Source organism: Hyperolius riggenbachi, chromosome 2 (genome assembly GCF_040937935.1).
Source record: "Hyperolius riggenbachi isolate aHypRig1 chromosome 2, aHypRig1.pri, whole genome shotgun sequence".
NCBI lineage: Eukaryota > Metazoa > Chordata > Amphibia > Anura > Hyperoliidae > Hyperolius > Hyperolius riggenbachi.
Window position 1 is genome coordinate 339,679,536 of NC_090647.1, and position 25,948 is coordinate 339,705,483.

The 25,948-nt window shown below is 45.1% G+C and overlaps 1 protein-coding gene and 1 long non-coding RNA gene across 2 annotated transcripts in view; one reads left to right on the top strand and one right to left on the bottom strand.

The window, feature by feature from the left end:
• LOC137546696 (uncharacterized) overlaps nucleotides 1-13,047 on the bottom strand; it is a 64,257-nt gene extending 51,210 nt beyond the window's left edge. The window contains exon 1 of the long non-coding RNA XR_011026321.1: nucleotides 12,964-13,047. This is a non-coding gene — a long non-coding RNA (uncharacterized lncRNA). The remainder of the gene's footprint in view (nucleotides 1-12,963) is intronic.
• BRPF3 (bromodomain and PHD finger containing 3) overlaps nucleotides 12,744-25,948 on the top strand; it is a 79,607-nt gene continuing 66,402 nt past the window's right edge. The window contains exon 1 of the mRNA XM_068269443.1: nucleotides 12,744-13,039. The gene's annotated coding sequence lies outside the window, so the exon portion shown is untranslated. The remainder of the gene's footprint in view (nucleotides 13,040-25,948) is intronic.

A 25,948-nucleotide genomic window follows, 5' to 3' on the forward strand; every position in this document is an offset into this window, starting at 1 on the left:
TCTTCTTTTCCATGGGCAGCCGAAGGCAGTGAATTCACCCACTTGTCAATTGCAACCGAAAGGCACTTGGGACTGGTAGGCTGAACTGCCCGACGAATAAGTATTTCTGCTGCCCATGGAAAAGTAGCCTAACACAGTTCTAATGTTAATCATGTACAGTAAGTTTCTAACTGTACAAGTGTCCATTATTGGTTGGACTTTCCATTGCATTTATTAAATTAGTTTCAAATCATTGAAAGAGAATACATTATTTCCAAGTGTTTTATTACATTTGTCTTCCCCCTCCTTGGGATACTTTTACACTATACACGTTAAGCATCCTGAAAAAATAGGATCACAACAGTGTTAACCACCCTGGTGTTCTATCTCCCCAGGATTTCCGTGCAAAAAGTGGTTCCATTAATTTCCAATAATTTTCAACTTTTTTTTTTGCAATCTTTTTATTTTATTTTTTTATTCAATTCAATACAGGTTATTGTATTGAATTTAATTTAAAAAAAGTGTTTGCTGAGAGATGTTGATGATGCTGTGTGACCCTGGTGCCATCAACGCCGATCGACCTGGGATATGTGATCGCCGAGGGAGAAGCAAAATCCCCCAAGGGACATGGAAGAAAGCACTGGGGAAAGCTATCAGAGGTATGCGATGAGGGATCAGCACGCCAATGGTGAGTATAAGACCCAGGTGTAGTTAGCCAGATGTATTAGCCAGATGTGCAGCCAGGTATAGTTAGCTAGATGTTTTACTAGGTATATAGTGAGCCAGATGTTTGTCAGGTATATAGGGAGACAGATGTGCAGCCAGGTCTAGGGAGCCAGGTTTGCAGGTGCCTCTGCCCCCCCCCCCCCCCCCCCATTCCCCCTGATCCCCGTACTCCCCCCGACTGTGGCCGGGGACTGTGTGTGTGGGGGGGATTCCCCTTCTATGCGGGCTGGTAGTGGCCTGCGGGGATCCCACTTCTGTGGAAAATTAGCATGGGGTCCGCTCTAAGTATCCAAACCTCTCAACTCCCATGTGGCTGGTAACACGCACGCACACACTCTCTCACACACTCTCCCCCTAACACCATCTACACACATAGCCGAGTTGTGCAGCAGAGCAGTGTATTATTTACCTGCTCCAGCGATGCATTGTGTCTCTGAGGGCCCATTCACACCTATAATCGCAAAACGCCATCGATTACCGCCGGCGTTTTGCAGGAGTGATTTACCCGCGATTAACACGGAAAAATCACTGGACACTGCGGCGGTTTTGGAGTGATCGCGATTAGTGTGCTTTGCACGCTAATCACAATCGCTAAACGCTAATCGCCGGCAAACCGCTGCATGCAGAGCGTTTGCGGTTAACGCTAACCGCACATGTGGCAGTGAGAACGCTGCCACTTGCTACAACGTCTATTGGTTTTTACAAAACCGCTAGCGGTTTGCCCTGAGCGGGAATCGAGCGATTCCCGCTCAGGTGTGAATGGGGACTAAGGCCTGGTGCACACCAAAAACCGCTAGCAGATCCGCAAAATGCTAGCAGATTTTGAAACGCTTTTTCTTCTTTTTCTGTAGCGTTTCAGCTAGCATTTTGCGGTTTTGTGAAGCGTTTTTGGTGTAGTAGATTTCATGTATTGTTACAGTAAAGCTGTTACTGAGCAGCTACTGTAACAACGCCTGGCAAACCGCTCTGAAGTGCCGTTTTTCAGAGCGGTTTGCGTTTTTACTATACTTAACATTGAGGCAGAAACGCATCCGCAATCCAAAATCTGCAGCAGCCCGGGAGTATGCCTTTCTGCAAAACGCCTCCCGCTCTGGTGTGCACCAGCCCATTGAAATATATTACCCTAGCGGATCCGCACCCGCAAGCGGATCGCAAACCGCAGCAGAACCGCTCTGGTGTGCACTAGGCCTTACTGCACACCTTGGTTTCCTGATCACATGACATACCTCAGGAGCCTGAATATGCAGCACAGTGTGCATGGCTGTCAGAAAGACCAGAGGAGACCCAAAGCAGTCTTGGAGCAGGTAAATATTAAACTACTCCACTGCGCTACTCTGCAGAAGGGGGAGGAGAAGGCCTCCAACTTCCCTATAGTTAGCCACTGTTCCATAAATGTTAAATCCTCTGTGTGTATATACCAATTTCTTAACCACTTGAGGACCGTGGGCTTTACCCCCCTTAAGACCAGGCACTTTTTTTCCATTCAGACCACTGCAGCTTTCTCGGTTTATTGCTCGCTCATGCAACCTACCACCTAAATGAATTTTGGCTCCTTTTCTTGTCACTAATAAAGCTTTCTTTTGGTGCTATTTGATTGCTGCTGCGATTTTTACTTTTTTATTATATTCATCAAAAAAGACATGAATTTTGGCAAAAAAATGATTTTTTTTAACTTTCTGTGCTGAAATTTTTCAAATAAAGTAAAATTTCTGTATACATGCAGCGCGAAAAATGTGGACAAACATGTTTTTGATTAAAAAAAAAACCCATTCAGTGTATATTTATTGGTTTGGGTAAAAGTTATAGCGTTTACAAACTATGGTGCAAGAAGTGAATTTTCCCATTTTCAGGCATCTATGACTTTTCTGACCCCCTGTCATGTTTCATGAGGGGCTAGAATTCCAGGATAGTATAAATACCCCCCAAATGACCCCATTTTGGAAAGAAGACATCCCAAAGTATTCACTGAGAGGCATAGTGAGTTCATAGAAGATATTATTTTTGTCACAAGCGGAAAATGACACTTTGTGACAAAAAAAAAAAGTTTCCATTTCATCTAACTTGCGACAAAAAAAAATGAAATCTGCCACGGACTCACCATGCCCCTCTCTGAATACCTTGAAGTGTATACTTTCCAAAATGGGGTCATTTGTGGGGTATGTTTACTGTCCTCGCATTTTGGGGGGTGCTAATTTGTAAGCACCTCTGTAAAGCCTAAAGGTGCTCATTGGACTTTAGGCCCCTTAGCGCAGTTAGGCTGCAAAAAAGTGCCACACATGTGGTATTGCTGTACTCAGTAGAAGTAGTATGTGTTTTGGGGTGTATTTTTACACATACCGATGCTGGGTGGGAGAAATATCTCTGTTAATAACAATTTTTTTTATTTTTTTTTACACACAATTGTCCATTTACAGAGGTCTTTCTCCCACTCAGCATGGGTATGTGTAAAAATACACCCCAAAACACATTATACTACTACTCCCGAGTACGGCGATACCACATGTGACACTTTTTTACACCCTAAGTACGCTAAGGGGCCCAAAGTCCAATGAGTACCTTTAGGATTTCACAGGTCATTTTGCGACATTTGGTTTCAAGACTACTCCTCACGGTTTAGGGCCCCTAAAATGCCAGGGCAGTATAGGAACCCCACAAGTGACCCCATTTTAGAAAGAAGACACCCCAAGGTATTCCGTTAGGTGTATGGCGAGTTCATAGAAGATTTTATTTTTTGTCACAAGTTAGTGAAAAATGACACTTTGTGAAAAAAAAAGAATAAAAATCAATTTCCGCTAACTTTTGACAAAAAATAAAATCTATGAACTCGTCATACACCTAACAGAATACATTGGGGTGTCTTTTTTCTAAAATGGGGTCACTTGTGGGGTTCCTATACTGCCCTGGCATTTTACGGGCCCAAAACCGTGAGTAGTCTGGAAACCAAATGTCTCAAAATGACTGTTCAGGGGTATAAGCATCTGCAAATTTTGATGACAGGTGGTGTATGAGGGGGCGAATTTTGTGGAACCGGTCATAAGCAGGGTGGCCTTTTAGATGACAGGTTGTATTGGGCCTGATCTGATGGATAGGAGTGCTAGGGGGGTGACAGGAGGTGATTGATGGGTGTCTCAGGGGGTGGTTAGAGGGGAGAATAGATGCAATCAATGCACTGGGGAGGTGATCGGAAGGGGGTTTGAGGGCGTTCTGAGGGTGTGGGCGGGTGATTGAGTGCCCTAGGGGCAGATAGGGGTCTAATCTGATGGATAGCAGTGACAGGGGGTGATTGATGGGTAATTAGTGGGTGTTTGGAGGAGAGAACAGATGTAAACACTGCACTTGGGAGGTGATCTGACGTCGGATCTGTGGGCGATCTATTGGTGTGTGTGGGTGATCAGATTGCCCGCAAGGGGCAGGTTAGGGGCTGATTGATGGGTGGCAGTGCCAGGGGGTGATTGATGGGTGATTGACAGGTGATCAGTGGGTTATTACAGGGAAGAACAGATGTAACTAATGCACTGGCGAATTGATAAGGGGGGGTCTGAGGGCAATCTGAGCGTGTAGGCGGGTGATTGGGTGCCCGCAAGGGGCAGATCTGATGGGTAACAGTGACAGGTGGTGATAGGGGGTGATTGATGGGTAATAAGTGGGTGTTTAGGGTAGAGAACAGATGTAAACACTGCACTTGGGAGGTGATCGGTCGTTGGATCTGCGGGCGATCTATTGGTGTGGGTGATTAGATTGCCCACAAGGGGCAGGTTAGGGGCTGATTGATGGGTGGCAGTGCCAGGGGGTGATTGATGGGTGGCAGTGACGGGGTGATTGATGGGTGGCAGTGACAGGGGGTGATTGATGGGTGATTGACAGGTGATCAGTGGGTTATTACAGGGAAGAACAGATGTAACTAATGCACTGGCAAATTGATAAGGGGGGGGGGGGTCTGAGGGCAATCTGAGCATGTAGGCGGGTGATTGGGTGCCGACAAGGGGCAGATTAGGGTCTGATCTGATGGGTAACAGTGATAGGGGGTGATTGATGGGTAATTAGTGGGTGTTTAGGGTAGAGAACAGATGTAAACACTGCACTTGGGAGGTGATCTGACGACGAATCTGCGGGCGATCTATTGGTGTGGGTGGGTGATCAGATTGCCCGCAAGGGGCAGGTTAGGGGCTGATTGATGGGTGGCAGTGACGGGGTGATTGATGGGTGATTGACAGGTGATCAGGGGGATAGAGAGGTATACAGTACACAGGGGGGGGGGGGGTCCGGGGAGAATCTAAGGGGTGGGGGGGGTGATCAGGAGTCCCCAGGGGGCAGTTAAAAAAAAATAGCGTTGACAGATAGTGACAGGGAGTGATTGATGGGTGATTAGGGGGATGATTGGGTGTAAACAGGGGTCTGGGGGGTGGGCAGGGGGGGGGTCTGAGGGGTGCTGTGGGCGATCAGGGGGCAGGGGGGGGGGGAGATCAGTGTGCTTGGGTGCGACATAGTGTGGCTGCAGTCTGCCCTGGTGTATTATACACTTTGTATGCGGCGATTGTCGGGTTAACATCCCGCCGGCGCTTCCGTATGGCCGGCAGGATGTTGCGGCGGGTGAACGGAGTCAGGCGCCGGCGGAGGATCGCGTCACGGATGACGCGATCGCTCCGCCCATGCTCCTACAAAGACCGCCGCCTCTGTGGGTGAGCTGGTCCTTGTGGGCTCCACTTCCCGGCCGCCCCTGTGCGTTAGGCGGTCGGGAAGTGGTTAACCTCCCTGGCGGTAAGCCGCCGCGGAGGATTTCTCAGGCCCTAGTGTGCTGATTTGCATAATTTTTTTTCCTGGTACACGCAGCTAGAACTTTGATAGCTGCGTGTACAAACCGATCGCCGCCGATTCGCCGCTACCCGCAGTGCCACCCCCCCCCCCTCCAGACCCCTTGTGCAGCCTAGCCAATCACCACCAGGCGGTGCTAAGGGGTGGATCGGGACTCGCCCGTGCGCCATGACGTGGATGACGTCATCCCGATCATCGCCATGGCGACGGGGGAAGCCAAACAGGAAATCCCGTTCTGAATGGGATCTCCTGTTTGCTCTGATCGCCGGAGGCGATCAGAAGGGGAGGGGGGATGCCGCTGCATAGCGGCTATCATGCAGCTAGCGCTAGGCTAAAAAAATTAAAGTGCTGCGCTGCCCCCTGGCGGTTTTGATAGACCGCCAGGGAGGTTAATTACCAAACCAAACTCTTGCCCAGGCGTTTTGTCCAGCAGGCTAGCAAAAGGGGATTGGCAGGTAACCACAGCAATGCAATTTTTTGCCTAGCAGAAAATAATGCTTCCCTGATAAACATTTTGGTACAGGCTAGAGTGTTTTCATTTTAGATAACACCTAAAAGGTAAAATAAAGGGTCCAGGGTTCAGATTAACTTTAAGAAACCATTTTGGAAATTGATTCCCAGCAGATTCAATCACTGATTGAATGTGCTATGAAACATTTAGGCTCCTTTGCGTTGTGTCACAATGGACAATATCATGCCCCAGCAGCTAAGCTACACTACACTTCACTTTACACTAAATCCTGCTGTGCCACCAGCTAAGCTACACTACCACTTCATGTAAGTTGTCACCTGATCCAGCTGCTGCGCTCCTTTCCCCTTCTCTCCGGTCTTACCGCTGTACACGCACTCCTCCTCTGTCTCCAGCTGCTGCTATACACTGAGGCTGCCTGCTGCTACTGTATACACACTCTGATCCTTGTATTTCCTGGTGGGCTCCGTACTTCCTCATTAGTGGTTCCCCGTGACTATTTTATTTAATCAGATGAGCCCCCATTAGACTACTTGGGGCTGGTAAGACCTACTGAAAGCAGAAGGGAGTGTCAGTTTAACCTGCATAAGTCTCCTTCCACACTATGCAGGTTGCCCAATGCTGCCGTAAAGTCACATCATATGTTACAGCTGCGATGCATACAGTACCATTGAAAGTATGCTTACCACCACTGTAAACACATATATTACCTTGTGAACACATTGCACACAGCGCAGTATCCCGACTGAACCGGCTGCAATGCACCACACCGCAATCACATGACATAGGACAGTGGATGGCTAACCTTGGCACTCCAGCTGTGGTGGAACTACAAGTCCCATGAGGCATTGCAATACTCTGACAACTCTAAGCATAACTTGGGGAGGCAGAGGCATGATGGGATTTGTAGTTTTGTCACAGCTGGAGTGTCAAGGTTAGCCATCACTGACATAGGAAAATCATTGTGTTGTAGATTAGCTGGTGGAGCAGCATGGGTAGTGTAGTGTAGTGTGATGCAGCGCAGTGCAGCTTAGCTGTTGGGGCAGCAAGGGTTAGTGTAGTACAGTGCAACTGGCGGGGGAAGCAGGATTTAGTAAGTAGCTTGGCAGTAGGCCTGAAAGATAAATTGAATTTAAACCGAAATCATGATCACCAAGATCACAATTTTGGAATCATCGAAGTGGTGATTATCGCGATGACGTAATTTCCCCATGCGGGAAGTTTGAAGACACGGCTTTAAACTTCCACCAAGTCCCAGCGTGTGCGGCCCGTAGTGTCAGCAGTGTTGGTCATACATTCCACACGAGTCCAATGCTATCAGTCCTCTATCGCCGTCTGCGGCTCTTGTTCACAGCATACTTCCTAGTTCCTGTATGTCACATGACATACAGGAAGTATGCCATCCATTAGAGCCTGCAGGAGGCGAAGTGGATAGACGGGCATTGCTGGACTCGTGCTGGAAGGTATGTCCAGCACTGCTGCAGCTTGGGGAGACAAAGCAGGCATAGAGAGACAAAAAGGGCACCAAGAGACACAAAAGGGGCACAGAGAGACAAACGGGACACAAAGGGGGCACAGAGAGAGACCAGATGGGGCACAGAGAAAGACCCAGAAGGGGCACAGAGAGACACAAAAGGGGCACGAAAGAGACCCAGTGGGGGCACAGGGAGAGTCAAAGGGGGCACAAAGACACACAGGGTGCACAAAGAGAGACGGGACAGAGAGGCACAGATGGGCAACAAAGCTTAATTTGAAGGAAATTGTGAATCGAATCGAAATTGTGATTTGGGACAGAGATCGATCAATTCAATTTTTTCCTAAAATCGTTCAGGCCTACTGGGCAGTGTAGCTTAGTTTGAGTAACTTAGAGACAGCTGGGGGGCAAAGGTCCATAAGATGCTCCTGCTCCATGGACGCACTAGGTTTAGTATATTTTTTTCCCCTGATTTTTGTCCTCTAAACCACACCTAGGTTTAGAGGACAAAAATTGGGGAAAAAGGTCTTATGGTCTGGAGCACCTTATAGTCCAAAAAATACTAGTGGCAGGCAGAAATGATAGTTTGATTTCACTGTCAGGCAGGTAGTGCCTTGTAGATTGTAGTGACACACAGCCAGTGATTTATAGATTCTAGTGGCTGTCAGATAATGAAAATAACTTACAAGACCATAAGGTTGCACAGGCTTTCCCCTCCCAGCTGCTTGCATGCTCTCCTCCTACAACCCGTATGGAGGAACAGGGCTTCTTTCTCTAGTCGTCTTATCAAATCATGCGGTACGGGCGAGTAGAGCTCATGCTGCTTAAAGGTGCCGCACCACCATGGGAGATTTTGGGGGAAGCGCTTCTTTTGAACCTGTGGCATTCTCAGACACACGCCTTGAATCTACTGGGGCAGGAATGCTTTATGCACAAGTGCCAAAAAGTGAAGGGAAACCTCACCAATGGGGACACAGACAGCAATAAAAACCTGACAAGTTCAGACTGTACCAGGCTACCTAAAAACAAAACATTATTAAAGCAAACAGTCCAAGAAATAAAACAGTATTTCTTTAAGACATCTAAAAAACAAATGGCAGAGTTTAGTGTAGCGTGTGTGCGCCTTAAAGTGTACCTGAAATTAAATTTGATTAAAAAAAATAGATTCCGCAGTAAAGAGATATATATATATAGTATATATATATATATATATATATATATATATATATATATATATATATATATATTTTTTTTCCCCTGATCTCTTACATCCCACCATTCCAGCACAGGGTCCCTCTAAGCATATTTGATAAGGGCTTGTCGAATGTGCTTCTTGTGGCTGTGCGCTCGCTGTGTATGAGCTTCTCTGCACTGGGCATGTGTGAGTAAGGTCCAAGCATGCCCAGTAGAACGGACCTGCATGAGCGCTTCATTCTACCGAGCCTGCGCAGAGCTTATGTGTGCATGCCCATTATGAAAAAGAGTATACTTGGAACACAGCCATTCGAAGGAAAGGATCCTGGGAAGCAACGTTTTGGTTAGAAAATTAGAAGCCTTTGTACAATCCAGAGGCTTCCCACTACTGAGGTAAGTGAAGGTGGCCACTAATGATCCAATCTTTTTCATCCAATCTTACCATTTCTATGTAATATAAGGGAACTGCCTAAATTATCCATTCAATGTATTCACTCATTGTACCTTTATACTACATAGATTTGGTAAAACTGGATGAAAAAGATTGGATCATTAGTGGCCACCTTTAAGTATCCAGTTTTTAACCCCTTCCTTGTCACAGTTTTGCGTCAATGCAGCAAATATTGTGTAAACTGCAGAATTAATGTGCATATATGCACACAATAAGGCTCGGTTCAGACTACAGACAAAAAAAGTACAATTTTCCACAACAGAGAACAATGGATAATTGAGCATATCGAAGGATCCACAGTTATCAATAGGAGCCATTCAGACTTGTCTGTCTTTGGGCTGGTGCACATCAAGAGCGGTTCTGAGGGCTCGTTTTGGGCTGAAAAAACGCTTGGCTGATGAATGTGAATGGGATGGTGCACACCAGAGCGGTTCGGTTTTCCCCGAAGCGCTAACTCGGGTCCTGCAGAATTTTTTGCAGATTTTTGAGGCGTTTCTTCTGCCTCAATGTTAAGTATAGGAAAGTGGAAAAACGCTCTGAAAAATGCTAGATCAGAGAGGTTTTCCAAGCGTTTTTGTTACAGAAGCTGTTCAGTTAAAGCTTTACTGTGACAAAATATAAAATCTGCTACATAAAAACGCTCCAAATAACGATAGGCATGTTTAGACAATTGCTCTAAACATGCCTAGAATCGCTTTCAAAACCGCTAGTTGTTTTTGGTGTGCACTGCTTAAATGCATCCATTGTTTATGTAGCAGGACGTAAACTCAAGACCTGCTCAACTTTTATGGACAGTGCAGAAAATGCTGGGAACAGATTCTTGCACTTTCTTCTATTCTTCTGTCACCTTCCCTTCTCTATCACCGCCACCGGGGACATTTCTATCGGTTTGTTTCAATCTGGCCTGGAACCCACTAGCAGTACATCACTAAGCCATATCTAAGCTCTTGTAATTTGAAAAGCTCTTCCTAATGTAATGCTATGGGAATGATCCCACTTGAGCAATGTGATTTTATAAAAATCACCCATAGCATTGCATTAGCAAGAGCTTTTCAAATCACTAGCGCTTAGAAAAGGCTGCTAGAGGGTGTGAGCCCAAATGGGATGGTGAATCCCAACTGGGAGCCCAAGTAGTTTATGCTTTTGCTGGGAACTTGCTGTGCAATTTTACAATGCACATAAAATTACATTGCCAATCACACAGCAAAGCGGTCTTTGTGTGGCCCATAGGCTTACACTATATGCGATTTTGCATGCATTTTACACTATTGCAAAACGCAAATGCATGTGATGCAGCTGTGCTTTTTGAAAGAATTTTCACTTGTGATTCAAAAATCAGAAGGGCTAGCACAAGCGTAACTGCGATCAGAATCCTGCAAAGATACGTTTCATTTCTACAAAAACGAAATCGCAGTAATTTAAAGTGTCATTCTTGACTCTCTATTTTATAATAAATATGTTTGGGATTCACAAGCAATTTGCTATTCTGTTACAGTCGCTTCTATTAAAAAAGAGACCCTTAGGCTGTTTTTTTTTCTGCAGAAAAATGTAATGCAAAAATTTGCTCAACAACACAATGGGCTCTATTCACTAACAGGCAAAAACACCGCAAAATTTTACCGATATATTTCCGCCAGCGGTAAACTCCGCATTTTTTCCACATTCACTAATATTTTCCGCATGCGGGAAAAAAGATGCGGAAACAGCCATTATTCATGCGGGAATCATGCGGTAAAAAGGTCGCATGAAAAAGTGTTTTAAAAAAAAAACTTAAAGTCCAGCAAGCACAGCCCTTAAAGGGATACTGTAGGGGGTCGGGGGAAAATGAGTTGAACTTACCCGAGGCTTTTAATGGTCCCCCGCAGACATCTTGTGCCCACGCAGCCACTCACCGATGCTCTGGCCCCGCCTCCGGTTCACTTCTGGAATTTCAGACTTTAAAGTCGGAAAACCACTGCACCTGCGTTGCCATGTCCTCAATCCCGTTGATGTCACCAGGAGCGTACTGCGCGCAGACACAGACCATACTGGGCCTGCGCAGTATGCTTTTGGTGACATCAGCGGGAGTGAGGACACGGCAACGCAGGCGCAGTGGTTTTCCAACTTTAAAGAGAATCTGTATTGTTAAAAATCGTACAAAAGTAAACATACCAGTGCGTTAGGGGACATCTTCTATTACCCTCTGACACAATTTTGCCGCTCCTCGCCGCATTAAAAATGGTTAAAAACAGTTTTAAAAAGTTTGTTTATAAACAAACAAAATGGCCACCAAAACAGGAAGTAGGTTGATGTACAGTATGTCCACACATAGAAAATACATCCATACACAAGCAGGCTGTATACAGCCTTCCTTTTGAATCTCAAGAGATCATTTGTGTGTTTCTTTCCCCCTGTTCTCATGCACTGAAGTTTCAGGCTGCTTGTTTCTTCCTGCAAACAGCTTTGCCCTTGTCTGTAATTCTTCAGTATGTGAAAGCCCAGCCAGCTCAGAGGACGATTTATCCAGCTTGTAAAAGATAAGAGAGAAGAGAGAATCTGCCATAATCTAAATAACACACAGGCAGTGTGCAGAGAGGGGCGATTCATCACAGAACCACAACACTGAAGAACTTGGCAGCCTTCCAGACACAGGCCGACAAGTCTGACAGGGGAAAGATACATTGATTTATTACAGAGACAGTGATAGTATAAAGTGCTGCAGTAAGCCAGAACACATTAGAATAGCTTTTTGAACTTGTAGGATGATAAAAAACAGGATGCAATTTTTGTTACGGAGTCTCTTTAAAGTCTGAAATTCCAGAGGTGAACCGGAGGCAGGGCCAGAGCATCGGTGAGTGGCTGCGCGGGCACAGGATGTCTGCGGAGGACCATTAGAAGCCCCGGGTAAGTTCAACTCATTTTCTCCCGACCCCCCTATTATCCCTTTAAGCCTCCACACTTCATTAAAGTCAATGGGATGCAGAATATATCACCTACTATTTGTAGGTGATAAAAAAAATCGGTAAATAACGACGAAATGATGCGCCTGAACATTTTTGAGAATTGATTTTTTATTGCGGAAAATACAGACTTTTGCGGAAATTTTTCCGCATGAATCCCGCACTTTTTCCGCATGCGGAAAAAACATGCGGAACATTTTGAGAATTTCTACTTGACGGTATTTTGGTCGCAAACTTCCCGCATGTGCTTTACCGCATGCGGGAAGGCTTTGAGAATAGAGCCCAATGCCACTGACTTGCATCAGATGTGCAGCAACCACAAAGTTTGCACAAAAGGAAAACACACACATTTGTGGGGCCAGGGTTAGAGAGAAGTCACTGTCTACTACAGTAATATTGCTGTGTATTAAATGTGGCATGTTATGAAAGTACAACCCAGTTGGTCACTGATTTCTAAACTAGTCAAAATGTTAAATATATTATCTTGTCTTGGAGTAAAACGCTTAGATTCGGGTGGATGTTAGTCCGCGTAGTGCTTGCTTCCAGCTGTGGCCTGTAATCCATGCATGGAGCCAGGCTAGTCAGGGAAGCAGCAGACAGCGAGCAAGTCACACATAACCCAGCATACAGCAGCCAGGAGATCGCTATGTACCAGCAGGCAGGAACACGTCACTGGCACCTCTTGGCCAGCAGGGGCCGTCACACATGACGTCATATTCTAGCCAGCGCTTCTCTGACCCCATCGTCCAACCGGAATGCTCCGGAAGCGGAAAAAAGAGCAGCTGCCTGAAGTTGTCACTGTCCCCTTCCTCCCCTGTGCTGCCTCCTTCACTCTTCCCTCGTCTGCTCCTTCATTCCTCCTGTGCTCCCGGTGCCGCCATTCCCCTCCTCTATAGCCTGTGCTGATGATGGAGCTCACCTCCCGGGTGACCCGCCTGTAACCAGCCCAGAATACCGGCTGCTGCTGCGTATAGCTGATCCTCTTCTCCACACAAGTAATGGCAATTTTTGCTGCTGTCTGTGGCTTGTTTCTTTTGCGCTGTGACGTCACTTGTGTGTGTCCATCTGCTGTCACTACATCTACCTAGCTGTTTTCTTAATTTTTCAAAATTCTATGTAATGGGGATCTTTAGTATCAGCAGTATATACCTACTGTTTGTGTCATTTGTGTGTGGTATTTGCTGGTTTTAAGAAACCTGTGTCACAAACCTAGATATAGGTGTAGTTGGGGATTATTAGGATTTGCTTTTTTCTTTTTTTTTGTGGCTGTTGGTTTTTATAATTCATGCTTTGAATACAGAAAGTTTATTTTGCTTTTCTGTAATTTTCCCTTACTTATGGTGTGGGAGGATAAGAGTGCTTTCTTACATTACTGCGTTATCGCTGCGATGTGAAACAATCGCACTACACATTATAACTGCACTGCGAGGAGAAAAAAAAGCATGCAACTTCCGGTGCATTTCTGGGATTCGCAGGGTAATGCACTGCAGCTTCTGCGGTACATCTGCGGAGCCCGGAGTACTTCCGTCGCACTGTAAACAGTGGCATGCCTCATAGACTTTAATGGCCACTGTGACGTTTTGCGGCGAGAGAGAGTACCACAATGTCATGCGATGAGTGTAAAAGGGGCCTGACTGTTACTTCCATGTGAATGTTTATCCTGTGTACAGGTGTCAGCTTACAAGTTTTTGGCTGGCTAATGAATATGGTTTCTATGGGTAACAAGCATAAATACTCTCCACACATTAGGCCTTGAGATACAAGTTTATCACTTTAACTGGAATAGTAATGCTGGGAGCACACGATGCAATTTCCCGTCCGATCGACAGGTGTCCAAACTGCTACCAATTTATAAAGGAATTCATTTTATGATGATAACTTTGGAAAATTGATCCCTTTCTCGATCGGAAACATATCAGACATGTTGGAAATAATCGCCCGATTTCCTCCGATCGGACAGGAAATTGCATTCTGTGTTCCCAGCATTAAACTAAACTGATTAAAGACTTGTGCGCACTAACACTGTCACTGGTATGCCATGGCTAGAAATGGTGACGGGCAGTGAGAGCAACATAAGGAGGAAGGGACAGGCAGAATTTATGACTCATAAATATTACTTCTGTTATAAATTTACAATAGTCTGATTTATTAAAGTAAGTTATTTTTGTTATTGTGTATTTATTTAGCCAAGTGCCTAAATATTACCTTTGTGTGAAAAAAGAAGCTCTAGCTGAAAATCCTTTTTTAACAACATGATGGTATGACCTGAAGTGTCTCAGCTGGAGGAGTTAAAGGAGTTAAAGGAATCCAAGCAGCGTAGAGTATAAGACTCTCCGGCATGTAAGAAACACCTAGGTTTAGAGGGCAAAAGTCAGGAAAAAAAAAACCCTAGGTGTGTCTATGGTGCAGGGGTGTCTTATGAACCTTTACCTCCTAAGCTACACTGTCTAGCTACACTAGCCCCTGCTACCCCACACTACACTTTACTAACCTCTGTTGTCACCACCAACTACACTACAATTCACTAACACCTGCTGCCATCAACTACACTACACTACATTTCACTAACTAACCCATGAAATATCTCACCTGATCCTGCCACCACGATCTTCCCCCTCCTCCATCTCGCTCTGGTCATCCAAGGGCGCCCCATCATCCAGGATAAAGCACTTCAAGGTCCCAGCCGCCGCACTCCTCTTTGCTGCAGTCTCCGTATGTAGACTGCAGCTTTGCATATACACATGCTGTTTCTGTCGCCACCATCCTCCACGGTTACAGCATCCTCCTTGGCACTTCTGATTCCAGTGCCTCTTCTGTGTGACCTGTGACACACATGCGCTGAGGTCATGCATGATGCGCAGAGGAGGAGCGTGGCAGCTGGAACCCTGACCTTCATCCTGGATGACGGGGCACCCTTGAATGACTAGAGCGAGACGGAGAAGGAGAGGATCACTGCGGCAGGATCCAGTAAGTGTATTCCAGGGGCAATAAAACCATGTCTTTGGACTATAATACACACCCACTCCCCCCCCCCCCCCTCCCCAGCTTTTGAGGGAGAAAAAGTGCATCTTTTATATTGCGAAAATACAGTATTTATCAATATATATAAAACGAGCCTTCCCTTTTGGTGGCTGCTCTCTAACCCCCTGTCTTTAGACTGGTATTCATCTTCTCCAGGGAGACCCGCAGGTTGAAGCTCCTGAGGGTGTCGCATGCTCGACCGCTGCAGTGCATGCTGGGAAAATGTAGTCCTCCGATGGGAGTAAATCGCTTGGCTGGGAGGTGTGCTTGTATCGAAGGACCACATCTTCTGGCATGCACTGCAGCAGCCAGGAGCGCGTGACACTAGTTAGGGCAATTCAAACTTGCAGCTGTACGTCTCCCTGTTGAAGATGGATGCCAGCACAAAGACAGGAGCTAGGAAGCAGCCCACATGCCTGGCACACTCCATTTATGAACCTCCCTTAGGGATACAGCGCCTTGCAAAAGTATCACCCTCCTTTCTTATTTTGTGTCCTCACAACCTCATTTGACCTGAGCACCTTCCTCAATACATTTTGGGAGTCACACATGCCTTTTGGCAAACTCCAAACATGCCTTCTTATTTTTAAGTAATGGCTGTTTCAGGCCACCCTTCTGTGACGACCAGCTTTATTAAGTGTGCAGCTGATTTTGCTTCTATGTACAGAAACTGCAGTCTAAGGTGCGAAGCTGTGAAAATCCTGCAGGGTTACTGTGCAGCCTCTCTGATCAGTGACCTCCTTGTCTCTGTGAGTTTTTTCCGCCCTCTCTTGGCAGGTTTGTTGTGGTACCTTGTTCTTTCCATTGGAAGATGATGGATTTGATGGTGCTCCAGGGAACATTCAAAGCTTTGATAGTGTGTTTTTTTTTTATTTTATAACCTGACGATGCAGATTGGCAGTCCGGTGCAGCCACCGCACCACACAGCCAAAAACAGGCCTTCGGAGAATACCGCATTAGTACACGGTACTCCCCGTCTGGCATCCAGCCAAGCTGGATGGGCAGTCGATGATGTGCAAGGAAGCGTATTGTTATAATACGCTTCCACACTTGTGTGACACTGAAAACTGCAGCAGGTCTTTTTTAAAGCGAACCCGAGGTGGTATTTAATTATGTTACTGGGGCACAGAGGCTGGTTGTGCACCCTAAGACCAGCCTCCATTGCCCCATGGTGTGCCTCCATGTCCTCCCTGCGCGCCGCTATACCCCCGCAGTGCTGGCGACACGCAGTGTGTCGCCAGCACAATGTTTACCTAAGCGCTGTCTGTCAGCGCCGCTCCCCCGCCTCCTCCGCATCGGCGCTACCCGCCCGCGTCACTTCCCTCCTATCAGCGGGAGGGAAGGGATACAGGCGGGTAGCGCCGAGGCGGGGGAGCGGCGCTGACAGACAGCGCTTAGGTAAACAATGTGCTGGTGACACGCTGCGTGTCGCCAGCACTGCGGGGGGTATAGCGGCGCGCAGGGGGGACATGGAGGCACACCATGGGGCAACAGAGGCTGGTGTTAGTGTGCACAACCAGCCTCTGTGCCCCACTAACATAATGAAATCCCACCTCGGGTTCTCTTTAAAGACGTGTGCGTTACCATAGACTTACATGACTTCAGGTCCAACGCAGATCGCCGCAGGATGCCTCAGGAGCCGCATGGTAAGATAGGTATGGGCGCGCATTTGATAGGGAACGCAACGCCGCAACGTACTGCAACGTGGGGAGTGTGAACTCCCCCATAGACTTTCATTAGGCTGCTGTAAATTTACCGCACTGCCTCAGTGTGAAAGGGCCTTGACTTGTACTTCTCAACAACTTTGTCCCTGACTTGTTTGGAAAGCCCCTTGGTCTTCATGGTGTGGTGCCTCTTTCTTAGTGGTGTTGAAGCCTCTAGGGCTTTTTTTTTTTTTTTAGATGAGTCTGCTTATACTGACAGATTATGTGACACTTATATTGCATACAAGTTGACTTAATTTCACTAATTCTGTGTCTTTTAAAGGTAGTTGTACCAGGACTTTCAGGGCTTCATGGCAAAGGGCAATTTTCAGTGTATAATTTTAGTTACGATAAATCGTTCTTCTTTACTGTATTTATAGCACATGTATACCACTTTCAATAAACTGAGGAGTCGGAGTCAGATGATTTTTGAACCAAATCCATAGCCTTTTTAAAAATTAGACTAAGGAGCAGGAGGTGAGAAGTTGGAGCAATTTTGGGTACCTAGAGTCGGATGATTTTTGTACTGACTCCACAACCCTGCTATTTACAATTTATTTTCATTCAGAATATAGTATAGCTCAGGCGGTGCACCACAGACTGTACCCATTGCCCATCTCACATCCCTTTCATCTTATGCACGAGAAGTATTAGAATGTCATTGTTTTTACACAAGATGAACGTTTTATGACAAAGAATTGAATGTAAGGGCATCAGCAATAAATCAACATTAGCAGTGCCGAGCTTTTCACTTTGTCTTCTTGTCATTGAAATATACTGCCTCAGCTCAGAGCACGCTGACAGACTGCACACCGCAATCTGAGTTGTCCTCTCCAAGTGTGTTTGTTTCCGTGTGCCTACACACTACTCTTGGTGTTGCATTGTGGACTTTCTATGGCTGAAGGGTTTAGTGCACCGGAGATGTCAAATTCTGACGACGAGCATATCTCAGTTGATGATATTACTGTGGATGGAGGAAATGAACAAAGAACTGTGAATGTGCAGGGGTATTGTGTTACAACAGGAAGATCTGATCTGTGTGGTTTCTTTGCTGGGAGCAGTAGTTCCACTAGGTCAGACAGTTAAGTGGGTGCCAAGGTGCTAATACAAAACCTTGAGGCTGTGTGAAAAGGAGGTGGGTGTCTTCTGGACAGTCACCACATTAGAGCAATACAAGGAAAGCAGTTTAGTTGCAAGAGGTTTCAGATGTTACCAGGAACGTTCTGAATACAGACAAGATACAAAATTTGTTGAATCCTGGGGGGGAAGCCTTACTAGAATTTTCAGCACGTTTACAAGAAATTGTTTTAAACAGAAGTAAAGTTGAATTGGATCTTTTAACCTCTGAAATCGCTGAGCAGAAGCATGAATTCGGCAAATTTAGTCTCTGAGGAACAATGATTCAACTCTTAAAGAAATAGATTGCAAACTTGTTCCTATCCAAGATAACATAAAAGCATGAAAACGTTGTACATTTTTATGAGACAAAGAGGACTACAAGTTCGGAAGAGTTTTCTTCTGGGCATCTAATCTTAACCCGAGACCTAGAGGTAGACCAGGAATGACAAGAAAACCAAAAGGCTACTGGACTACTGACTCAGAGTCTAGTGGCGAAGAAACACCTGTTAAGAAGACCCCTAAGAAGCCAAAAAACAATCCATCTGATGCCCCTTTAGGCGGAGGACAAGGAGAGGCCGGGGCAAAAATAATAGAAAAAGACAAACAAGTTGCATGGGAAGACAAACCGAACAACGAGCAAAAAGAGGAGAGTGAACTAACGGAAACTATGCCATCTAGCCCTAAAGTGAACGTGTTGAACCTTACCACTGAAGAACTGCCAGAGGGAGCTATTAGTCTCCTGAGCAAGGGACTGAATTTCTGTCTGACCCAACAGTTCGACTATGCACAATGTAAGGTTGACCTTTATAAGGGTATAAGAAAACTTAACATCAAGCATCACTTTGGTTTGAAAAAAAAAGTGAGGACTCTGTAGATATGGGGCCATATGCAATTCATTTTTTCACCTGAGTTTTCTCCTAGGAGATCATTTTTCATCTTCAAAATAAAATAACTTTCCAGCACTTTTCAACTAAAACAGTACCAAAGAGTAAATGAAAAAGTATTAGCAAAATAATATTCAGTATTTACTTGTTTTCTGGTGGCTTAAAGTGCGTTTTATTGACAAATTTAAAAACCTCACCCAGGAGAAAAAGTGAATTGCATATGGCCCATGGTGTCAGAAGTTGCAGAAGCTAAACCTAGGATAGGTCCTTTGGGTTTCATTGTTAGTGGTAATTGGAGTTGAAATATTGACTATATTGCGTAAACTGTCTATGGAGTCAGCGCAGGCTAATGTGCCTGATACTGACCCCTTTAATTTCAAGCATGCAAATTTGTTATTCCCTTCCTCACCCAATCCGGTTCCTGTATCGATTAAAAAACAGGTTGAACAGGAGATAAGAGCACTGGTTTATCCCACCATACAATCTAACCTAACTGCAAAAGAAAAAACTGCTCTATCATGGCTTAAAAAATGCCCAGATCTCACTATACAAAGGGCAGACAAAGGAGGTTCTGTAGTCATTCTCTTTACTGAGAACTACAAAAAAGAAGCATTTAGACAATTAAGCAATACAGAGACATACAGCCCTCTTAGGTGGCGACCTCACGGTGTCCTTTCAGGGTGCCCTGAGGTCGCTTCTTCGTAGAGGTGCTGAAGATGGCCATATTTCGCCAACTCTGGCACACAATCTGCTACCCTCTACCCGGTTAAACCAGTATGGTACCACCTCCCCAAAGTACACAAGTTAGTCACCGATCCCCCTGCCCGACCGATTGTGTCGGGCCTGGGATCAGTGATGGAACGTTTGTCCAGATATCTGGACCATGTTCTCAGACCATATCTTTCTATGATTCCCTCACATTTGGGTGATACTCTGTATGTTTTAGTAGGCATGGAATCCCCCTGTGGCATGCAGGAGATCTGTTGGTAACCATTTATGTCACAAGTCTTTACAGCAGAATTCCACATGAAGCAGGCCTCAAGGCAGTGAGGATGTATCTGTCTCGGGGCAAGAAAAATGCTGGTTTCAACAATTATATCTGTGAATGTCTTAATGTGTTCTTGATCACCGTCTTTCTTTTTGGGAACTCTTGGTACCAACAGATCTGCGGAACAGCCATGGGGACACCAGTCGCATGTACCTATGCAAATCGCTTCCTTGGTGCATGGGAAGAACAATTCATATATTCAGAGAGAAATCCTTTCTGTGGTCTCCTGAGAACATGGTCCAGACATGTGGACGACATTCTGACCTTCTGGTCAGGTGATATTCAAACCTTTCACAAATTCCTCTCCTATATTAATTGCAATGACATTAATATGAAATTCACGGTGGATTGGTCCTCAAAGAAAATCTGCTTTTTGGACCTAGAGTTGCACATCGTGGATAACGAGGTCCTTATTAAGGGCTATTGAAAACCCACGGTGTCCAACACCATACTCCACCGGGAAAGTTATTACCCTGAACACATTTTTCGATCTTTACCCTACAGTCAATTTCTCTGCCTCAGGAGAAATAACAGTAGGATAACAGACTTTATTGTCCAAACACAAGATCTAAAGTCCTGACACGTGGAGAGAGGCTATCGTCCAAGTGACCTTGACCATGCTGTCAATCGAGCATTCGAAATTGACATCCTTGTTGATTAGGAGTCGCAGAAAAGACACCGGTCGCACTTCAAAGTCCTGTGTCTTCTCTTTATTGTTTTTTCTCCTATGGAGAAACAAATTAAATAGACCATACAGAAGAATTGAAATTTGTTATTACAGGACCCAATTCTTAAAGATTCTCTCGGTTCCAAACCTCCTGATTTCTCTCAAAAAAGCCCCCACTATTGGTGATTTGGTGATGCGTAGCGACATCTGCAGTGATCCACTGCGCACTTGGCTACATAAATTTGTACCAAATGGCAACTACCGTTGCGGCAACTGCAAAGCTTGCAAATTTATGAAAATCAGTCCTATTGACCATGTTGTCCATTCATTTTGGACGTGCAGGAGCGAGTATGTGGTCTATGCCATCTGGTGTACTTACCAGAGATTGTACATTGGCAAGACGACCAGAATGGTGAAGGACCGCATTCTCGAACACGTACGTCCTTTGCCTTCAAGCAGACTGGTCGAACATTTTCGTTCAGTCCATAACGGCAAAGAAGAGGACCTGACTTTTGCAGTGATTGACCAGTGCAATTTACCTCGCAGAGGCGGAGACAGACGTAGACTCCGTTTAAGACTTGAGATATGGTGGATCCTGGGATCTGATGCTACAGGCCCACTGGGATTTAACGACCACACCGATTTGGTCTGCTTTCTCGATCCATAACTAAACCACATCGGTAACCCTGGTCTGTTCCTCTTTTTGGTCTCTATTTTGTGGCTATTACATATTTTCTGCATCTCTTAAAGTAGGTTCCTTAGCCCCGGCTGCCTCCGCTCCCCCGACGCCCCTGGAGGCAGTGGTATCGCTATGGGCGGGACCACCCGGTCCTCCGCGAACGTTCTCCCTTTTTACAGCGGGTCTGTTTGCGTATTTATGAACCCTCTATTAACTAATTCTTTGTTTTACAAATATGCATGGCTCACTGTCCTAGACACATTTCACTATTTAAGTACAATTCTGGACTTCTGAAATTCCGCTTCTTCTGCATCTCCTTTAGTCTCGGTGGTGGCGCCCACATCTAAGATGGTGATCCATAAAGTCACGTGTCACTTTCTATCACACGTCACAACGCGGTTGCACCCTTTCTCTCTTTTTTTACGGTCCTTTGCCTTTATGTTCATCACCCTTCTTCATCTTTGTAGGCAATTTGAATTGTTACCTGCATATTCTTTGCTTTATGGTGCAAATTTTCCCTCTTTTCAGTAGGTGTCACTGCAGTGCTGCCTCTACAAGCTAATATAGACTCATTGGCTATCATTCATAAAGAGGCTGTCGGTAAGGGGAATCAATGCGGGAAAACACCGCTGCCGGTATTTTAGACTTCTGGGTGGGCATTCATAAAAATGTATCCATGTGCGGTAGCAGTGCGGAGATTCCCCGAACTAGGCAGGCGGTAGGCAGGTGGAAGGGTTGCGGAGACACGGAAGCTGCCGAGTTGATACATTTCTCCGTGTTCCGCTCTGCTGCAGCTGCCTGGAAGGTCTGTGTGTCTCCATTCACTTACATTGGTATCGCCACATCAGAGTGAGCGGTACTTCCCGACCTTACACCGCTTGCGGTGATCTTTATGAATTAACATTTTGCTACATTTGTTCCGATAATCACCGCACAAGGCGGTGATTTATCACTCTGCTCGGTAGTGTCATTTTTTTCATGCGGAAAGAGCCTTTATGAATGCTGACTTTGCCGAGTGCTCGGTAAAGTCAGCTGTTTTAAGCATTTCCGCATGCGTAAATGCTTTATGAATGATAGCCATTGAGAAAATGTCTCTACTAAATCAGAATTATACGATTTAAGACAGCACAGTTTGGACATCTGCTATGAGAATCTATACTTAAAGTTATTACTAACATAACTTTTGCACCAATGCAAATCTTATGCAAGGGTTGATGAAACATTTTAAATGCAAATGTCACTTTTCACGTGTTTAAAATTACGCATGACGCCACTTTACACATGACACGTTACGCAATACACGTGACGTGTTACGCAATACGCATGATGCCATTGGCATCCTTCCTCCCCTATTGCTTTTTAACACCATTTTGTATTCAGCATATCGTGCATATCTAAGCCTCGGAAGAAGCTACTACAGCAAAACAGTCGTCAGGCCGTGTACCAGACAGTACCCACTGCACATCCCACATCTCCTTCATCTTATGCACGACAAGTATTCTCTTGAATGTCATTGTGTTTACACAAGGTGAACGTTTATGACAAAGAATTGAATGTAAGTGCATCAGCAATAAATCAATGTTAGCAGTGCCGAACTTTTCAGCGTGTCTTCTTGTCATTAGAATATAGCTCTAACTTAATTGTGCCAAGCCAATTTTATTATTTTTTTTTTCTCCCTGTACCATGAAACCCATATTACAAACAGGTTTGATTAAAGGACCACTGTCGCAAAAAAATTTAAATTTATGTAAACATAAGATGTATGTTTCTTCCAGAGAAAAAGGATCCATAAATTACACTTCTCCTATGTTGCTGTCACAGTAAGTAGAAGAAATCTGACAGAACCAACAGGTTTTGGGCTAGCTCATCTCCTCATGGGGGATTCTCAGGGTTTTCTTTATTTTTAAAAGCTCTTAGTGAATGGCAGTTGCTCTGTCCAACTGGCAAAAAAGTGTTCAGCGAGCAGGGAGGCTGGCCAGCATCTTTTAGGGCCCGTTTCCACTATCGCGAATCTGCATGCGTCCAACGCATGCAGATCCGCACATGTAATACAAGTGGATGGGCCTGTTTCCGCTGTAGCGTTGTTGAGGTGCGTTTTTTTCAGCGTGAAAAAAACGCACAAAAGAGCCAACGATTTCGCCTGCGTCGGGAATCCGTGCGAATCGCCGCTAATGTATTTAATAGTAAAAACGCATGCGTTTGTTACATGCGTTTTTACCCGCGATTTCGCGTGCGATTTCGCACCTTTTTCAATTTTATTTAGCCCTGGCAGTGTCATGGTTAATTTCGCATGGCACCCTGCCATGCGAAATCGCAGGCGAAATCGCGGGTAAAAACGCATGTGGAAACGCATCCGCATGCGTTTTTACAAGCGTCGGAATGCGGCCGAAATCGCGTCGCAACAGTGGAAACAAGCCCTAAGTAAAAAATTTTTCAAGGAGTGTCTTTCTAAAGAATAAAGGCCATGCTGAAGATTCCCTATGGATAGATGGACTAGCCCAAAACCTGTCGGTAATGTCAGATTTATACTACCTGCTGTAAGTGACAGCAACATAGGATAAAAGTCATTTATGGCTCATTTTACTCTGGAAGAAACATCCTTCTTATTTGTATGTGTTTACATGTATTTTACATTTTAACCACTTCACCACTGAGGGGTTTTACCCCCTGAGCACCAGAGCAATTTTCACCTTTCAGCGCTCCCTCTATTCATTCGTCTATAACTTTATTATTACTTATCGCAATGAAATGAACTATATCTTGTTTTTTCCGCCACCAATTAGGCTTTCTTTAGGTGGGACATTATGCCAAGAATTATTTTATTCTAAATGTGTTTTAATGGGAAAATAGGAAAAATGTGGGAAAAAAATTATTTTCCAATTTTTGGCCATTATAGTTTTTAAATAATGGATGCTACTGTAATTAAAACCCATGAAATGTATTTGCCCTTTTGTCCCGGTTATAAAACCGTTTAAATTATGTCCCTATCAGAATGTTTGGCGCCAATATTTTATTTGGAAATAAGGGTGCATTTTTTTCAGTTTTGCGTCCATCCCTAATTACAAGCCCATAGTTTATAAAGTAACAGTGTTATACCCTCTTGACATAAATATTTAAAAAGTTCAGTCCCTAAGGTAACTATTTATGTATTTTTTTTAATTGTAAATTTTTTAATTTTTTTTCAACTACAAAAGGGAGGTAATGAGTTAATTTTTTGTGTAACATTAATTTATTTCTATGTAAAAAATGCTTAGGGTGTAGTTTTACTATTTGGCCACAAGATGGCAACAGTAACTTTTTTCCTTCCGGACGCTCGCAGGAAGTACAAGGAGGCTGTGAGTGTTTTTTTTTTTTGTTTTTTTTTTTCACAATGATCGCGCTGCCCGTCGGAGAGCAGCGGATCATTGCGGGGCTTAGATCAACGAACGGGAATGGATTTTCCCGTTCATTGATCTCCGGGCGAGCGGGCGGCGACGTGTTTACTAGCGGCGGGCGGCGTGTTTACGAGCGGGAGCGCGGGCAGCTGCGGGAGCGCGAAAAGTACGGATTTCTCCGTCCCTGGGGGTTAAAGGATGGAAAAAGGGACGGAGAAATTCGTACGGGCGGGGGTAAAGTGGTTAAGATTTGCGCAACATTGGTCCTTTAGGCTTGGTTTACATTAGCTTTTGCCAACGGAACTGGCTGTGTGGTTCCGTGGTCCGTTCCGTTGAACGTACAAAAAAATGCAGCAGGACCCAATTTTCTGGACCGTTTTGCTCAGCGTAACGGAAACCGAAGGTTGTGCAGCACAATAGGAACCTATGGAAAACAGACATTTTACAGCACACTGGCTGCAAAAACTGACTGTTATCCAGGATCCAGATGGCCGATTCGGTACATCCGGCTCTGCAAAAAAACGCACAAGTGAACTGGGCTTTAACCACACTTTCCACCACTACAGTATATCTACTTCCACTGTGACTTTATCTAAGCCACAAGGACGTAGATATAAGTTGTGTAGCTGAAGCACAGCTGTGCACAATTGGACTTGCTCCTGTGCAAAACCTCTGGCATGATCTGCTGCAGCACTAATTGGTGAAAGCAGATATATGTTCCCTCAATAGGATTGATTTTTTTTACCATTAAAAATACTTTTATTTTCTCAGTTCATAGTGAAAAATACACAGTGTAACATTATTTCAGAATCAAATATCTTCACCATAAATTGTAGAAGGAACATAATTTAGTGATAATTTTTTTTGTGATAAACAGTAGAAATAGCCAAACAAATGTTGTGTTTTTTTTATCTACTATAGCGCTTTTTATTTTTAAACTGGAATTTGGTAAAACTTAGAAATAGTGTTTTTTCTATTTTTTCCCCTGTCTTGTAACATCAAAAAGATCCCCTGGGGGGTACTCACCTCGGGTGGGGGAAGCCTCCGGATCCTAATGAGGCTTCCCACGCCGTCCTCTGTCCCACGGGGGTCTAGCTGCAGCCCTCCGAACAGCCGGCGACAGACCCGACTGTCAGTTCAATATTTACCTTTGCTGGCTCCAGCGGGGGCGTTGTGGCTGCTTTCGGCTCCGAACTACATGGAAATACCCGATCGCCGTCGGGTCCGCTCTACTGCGCAGGCGCCGGAAACTTGCGCCTGCGTAGTAGAGCAGAGCAGACCCAACGGCGATCGGGTATTTCCGCCTACTTCGGAGCCGACAGCCCTCAGAGCGCCTGCGCAGGAGCCGGGAAGGTAAATATTGACGTCATCTTTCACGGAGGGCTGCAGCGAGACCCCTGAGGGACGGA